A 6,235-nucleotide genomic window follows, 5' to 3' on the forward strand; every position below is an offset into this window, starting at 1 on the left:
TATCTGGAAAGAAAAACCTTTCATGTAGTACAGCGTGCAGATGGATTAAGAAATCCAAAAATGCAAAAGGAGTGTTACAAGATCACAGTTGAACTGTTCGATCACAATCTGTGAGGGACACCAAAAAATGTCGATGCTGTGAGCAACAAGATATCTGTAAATGCCAGATTTACCCTGAAAACGTTTAACTTAGTAAGACATTAAACATTTCGTCATCACATTTTATAGCGTTCTGAAAAAGAAATATGAATCTAAAAATATTTCTATATCAGATGGTTGTCTTATTTCCTAAGAGGAAACATGTGTTAAATGTGTCAATGGTCTATTAAAAAATACACTTTACTACAAGAAAAGGTATGATTAACTTGGGGGATGTGTGTTAAAACATTGGTGTACTTTTTGTAGCAGAAAAGAAAGAACAATAAATAAATATAGTGAAACCAGAGAGAAAGGTGTTGTCTTATTATTGCAAACATGTCTCTTACACGTTTTCCCTTTAGTGAATAGGTCCGATAATACACGAACCTATACCCAAAGGAAGGCCCATCAATGAAATGATAGATTTTTTTGTTTAAATGCATTGAGGGAATTTCTGTAGCTTTTCTATGAAGGAAGTCCAAATACCATTATCATTTTTGTTTGGGACATAAGTTTGTCAAGAAAACAATGAGAGGTCATACTATATTTAAAGATTGCTTATGATCTGCGGGTTCTTTGGAAACTTGATGTTAATTTGACGGAATTAATGTTCACTGACCCTCGTATAAGAGAGACAACTCTCACTGGTATGAATGACCTCATTCCTTTAGTTAAAAGATCATTTTTTTCAAATTTTGTCCCACAAGGTATCTTAATTTGATACTTAAGTATTGGTTTTTACCACTTTTTTCGATATAAACTATCATATCTGATGCACATTGTAATGTTCTCACTATACGCTTTTTCCATTTTGAAAAAAAAAATAATAATTAAAAAAAAAAAAATGAAAAAATGAAGTGTAGTAGACTTAATAATGGCCTTTGACATTACACAAATTGTATGAATGTTCGGGAGATTTGAGGAGATATTTACATATGAAGATGTAGGTAAGAAAATTCATATTCTCCGGGGGCTCCGCTCCAGGCAAATAATTATGATTATTGTTTATCTGAAAAACTCTTCATTTTTCGAGAACATTAATGCAATAAATTGTTTATTATATATCGAATCAAGCCAAACCTTTGAATAATAAATACAAACTTTCAAATTCAGCGCCTCGTGGACTAAAATTCACTTTAAAGAAATCTGAAAAACTTTACTGTAAAATCTGTGCGTCTCTAATGTTTCTTTTGTCCAAAAATCAATTGTTCATTTATATACAGCTGTACCCCCGAATCATTGATATGGGGGCATAAAAAAAGGAAACGGTTTTGAAAAAAAAAATGTTAAAGGTATAGAAATTTTAACAATGTTTATACATTAAAAATAATAATGTTATACTTATATTGATATACTCATAATCATTTTAGAGTAAAACATGTATTATCGGATTTTATGCTTATTAGAACTTCCTTTTTCTCTATCATCCGGGGTTTATTAATTTATGCGATGCCTTTATTAAACCTGGTTGCCATAAAACAAATATGTCACAATGTAAGTTAATTACAATGAAGATTTGCTAGGGACATTTGAATTTTTTACTCTAATTATAGAAGAGCATGCAGTAAGAATTATACCTTTTAAAAATTCGATAAAAAGCCTCATCGGATTGGTATAGATAGTTACGTGACTGAGCAAATAAAGCGTGTATGTTGTCCTATCAGCGTAAGAATATGTACCTCCCTGACGTGAACAGTCACCGTGTCTTGTTGTTTGTAGGTTACGCATTTAATTCCAAGTGAGAACAACCTCTATCACTAGCCTCAGCAGTCTTAATACAAAAATAATTTTTGTGGGATATGCAAGAAATCTAATAAACTTCACAAGTATCACACATGATATTAACTGGATATAGATATTATTTAAATAATCAAACATAAAATGTATTAAATGACATAGCAACGGTTTCAAAGGGGGGGGGGGACTTAAAAAAAAAAGTAAAAAAAAAAAAAAAATACACACACACAAACCCCCTAAATAACTGTCCAAATCATGGAATTTGCCAGTGCTCGTCCTTACAGCAACAAAAATTGCAGGGGGAGGGGGGCAAGCAGCATCTAAAGCAAACTACTATACTCAGAAAAGTGGGGGGGGGCGGTCCTCCGCGTTCCACGTGCCTGAGATTGTGTGATGAGATTAGGCTTCGAACAGTGCAATAAAAAACAAGGACATGATTCTACTATATCTATAGCACTTAACAAATTATAATGCAACGAATTTGTTTTCATATTATATATGTACTTGAAATGGTATGAACTTAATCTGAATAGCAATAAATAAATAAAGAGATAGATAAATAAATAACAAAATAAATACACTGTATACAGATAGAAAAATAAAGTTGAAAATGAAATAATAGAAATTGAAATAAAATCTTCAGAAGAATTTGAGTTTAATACTGAACTAGATACCAAATATTTAAAAGTGTACATTTTAAACATACATTTATATCTAAACTAAGTGTAAATACTCAATCGAACTCTTTATAGCTTTGGGATTTAAAGTCCTGAGTCAAGTTCAATATATTTACTTAACTATTAACAGCTCTTTCCTCTAATGTCGGCTTAGTCAAGGGGGTACTTCGTTTCGTTGGTTGAACCTGGAGTCTCGTAAACCCAATAGTGTGGGCTCGAATCCCATAGCATCCTTTGATGCGATCCGGTATTTTTTTTTTACTTATCAAAGAGGTAACTTAATGGATAAAATGTAGGCATACGTATCCTTTCTACTATTTGGCATGACAATGATATAAATTAAATTGCCTAACGCCTATAAAATTCAAATATTTCAGTTAAACATTGAAAATTAGAATTTCGATTTAACAATTAAAAATTTAGAGTTTCTATTCAAGCACTCAAGTTTTAAAGATTTACATTTCGAGTTTTTCGAATGTCACTTCAATTATCCAAAATATCAACTTTCCAAACCCGATTTCATTTTTGAAACACAATCAGTGTCAGTTCAAGGATTTTTAAACTTCTGAAACGTATTGAAAGGTGAAATTTATAAATTTGAAGTGTATTTTCAATTAACAAAAAAGACAAACTGTAATTTGCTAAACACTAGGTGGATTAAAATGATCTCCAAAATTTAAAATTTATTTTAAAAATCGCTTTTGAAATTTTGAAATTGTAATTGTTTATCAAAATCCAAAAATTTAAAATTTAAGACCTTGTTTCGAAATTCTGATAGATTTTCGAACAAGAATTCTTAGTTTCAAAAACGGCATCAGTTAGAGCTTTTTCTCTTCCTTCCTTCTACAGTACGAACTTAAAGGCAAAATGTCCCATAATTGTCAATTTTATGATTTCTTTAGAACCTCCCCTTTTCATTCAAGCCCTAAAATCACCCCATTCCAACCCATATACATGTACATCCCCTGAATTCTTAAGAAAGAACGTCTTTTTTCTGGCACTACTTGCGTTGTCAGTAATAGAGGTAGCTTGTAACCAAAATAGAAGGCACCCTATAATATTCATAGCTGAAAATGGTTAACTCGTGTCTTCTATGCAGAGTCATCTTTCGTTCTTCTCCCAGACTCATCCGCAATGGGCTAACATCAAGATTTTTGGTTAAAAGTAAAAAATAATACTCAAAGGTACATGTATGTTCAAATTAAAGTAATACAATCATGTAGTTCTAGAAATCCCCATAAATACCTGAATCTCCCTTTAAGATACATATCACAATTTTTCTGTATCCCACAGACAATCTGATATTGTCTACTCCTATACTCGAAGTAGATCCACCACAGAAAATATTACTTATTAGATTAGTCATTTGTGTAATTCATGAATCAGCCGGAATGGTCAATATTTATTCCCTGTCCTGGAGAGACATTTAAATACCCTGTTCTCTGACCTCACAGTTCTGTATGTACTGTATATTATTAAACGTACGAAGATTCTATGCCGGCTTAGTCAAGGGGATACTTCGTTTCTTTGAAAGCACGTTATATTAAGTAACTGATGACTTGATAAACTGGGTTCGAATCCCACAGCATCCCCTGATGCGATCCGGTATTTCTTTTCAATAAAATTCGCCCTATCTGAAAATGATGATACACTTCAATTCACCAAGAAATTAATAAATTAATACATTGTATACACGTATATACTTAGAACTTGATTTGTTGGAATTTGAAAATCTTGTTAAAAAATCTAAAATTCTAAACAAAATTGTACATTTTTTATTTGTTTTTAACGCAAAGTATTTAGATTTCAATTTCCCCAAACTGTTTAACTTATATTTTAATGTTTTGAGTTTTCAGTCCATGCACTGACCAGAAAAATTATGCTTAAACAATCCGAATTCCGATCATTTTTAAAAATTTACTTCAAACTCTCTAAACAACTTATTTTTAGAATTTTGGTTAAAACTTGAAAAAAATTGTTTCATTATATTGTTTGAAATTCAATGTTCTTATCATGTCATATAATTGAGTGTGGGTTCGAATCTCATCTTACCCCAATGTAATCCAGCATTTCCCCCATGTAAATATCATATATGCAATTTTTACAACTTTTATTTTATATGTATACTAGAGGAAATGTAAACGCTTTGCTTACATCTCAAATATCGTACGAAAACCATCTATTTAATTAAAAGTAATAATTAAAAGTAAACATTAGGACAGCGTACGTGCGAGCGTACGTACGAGAAAAGTTCGCGGACACATTGATTTATGGAAAATTTTATTGTGCACTTTGAAGAATGACGTATATCTGATTAAATTCTGATCTTTTATTTATTAGTATATAAAAATTTAGGTTCATTTACTTAAATTTTAAATATATACGATAATTTTTACTGTGCTGTCATAGGATTCCCGGAGCAATCACTTGACGTCTTTTGATGTTAGGTGATGTGACAACCTGATTCCAAACCTGCTGAGCTTTTCACACCTCTAAATACCTTTCAGTTCTATAGACGTTTCATGTCTTTGCCATACTTTAAAATTGAATAACTATGGCAAGACAGATTTTTTTCTCTAAAATGTCTTTTGTGGCGTATCGGATATTAATGAGATCTGAAAATCGAGGTCTACGCAGTCTAACGATTATGTACGGAATGAAATATGGAATATGTGGAAATAACGAACAGTATTCGAGCTCAGAAGTCCATTAAACATTACAAAATAAGAGCAGAGCAAACACGGACCTCTAAAACTTCAGAGGTGGGATCAGGTGCCATGGATGAGTGAGCATCCCCTGCCGACCGGTCATACTGCCGTATGCTCCTTGTCATGATGGAAACAAAGCAAAATTCATAGGCGCAACGTCCATGCAATAAGCGGGGTTTTGAGATATTGCATGGACTGAGTCATCAAAAATGGCAATCCTTCCATTCTAACAAAACTACTAACATTTGAACACTTTTGTCCTATATATGTATAGGCACCTCCTGAAAGCATATAAAGCATTTTGGTCTCTTTCGGGTATTTTCCTGTCTGCAGAAATAATTTTTAATAGCTCGGTGATCAAAGACGTGAATGACGTTGGTACCCTCAGCTTTGTTTTTACGCATTGATCATCTATAATTAGCGATAAAACAGTCATAACCCCTCCAAGTTAATTAAAATTTTCGCCAAATGACGTTTCATGAATATTGTAGCGACAGGTAAAATATCATCAATCTTTTTTTTTTGCTACAACAGTGCATGTTTTTTTTTATTTCAAGAAATTGTCTATGTAATCTAAACATGTGAAAAAAGTGACATGCTCCGTAAAGCATGTTTTATCAAAATTATATAGCTGTATATTTTTTAAAGATCATCGGAAAACACCAAATCTTAAAATATTTATTGGAAAATACGTATATGTGTAATACGCAGAGTTTTACTGGTTTCATGCAAATAGCGCGCTCATAATAGAACTTGTCAGCGAACTTTTCTAACCATCCTCGTATAGATCCAAAACTAAAGATCTTAAAGAAGTCAGATCCTCGGGTTCTAAAATCAGCTTTTAAGTAATTGAAAATGCTCATAAAAATGTTTCTGATTTCATAGAGTAACTTGTATTTACCATGTAGTATTTCTACAAACTTCATTATTATAGTTAATCATATTATATAGGGATAATTATCAAATCTCAAAAAG

The sequence above is a fragment of the Saccostrea echinata genome, unplaced genomic scaffold (genome assembly GCF_033153115.1).
Source record: "Saccostrea echinata isolate AGI-Se365-2 ecotype Australia unplaced genomic scaffold, CSIRO_AGI_Sech_v1 ptg000002l, whole genome shotgun sequence".
NCBI classification, from domain to species: Eukaryota; Metazoa; Mollusca; class Bivalvia; order Ostreida; family Ostreidae; genus Saccostrea; species Saccostrea echinata.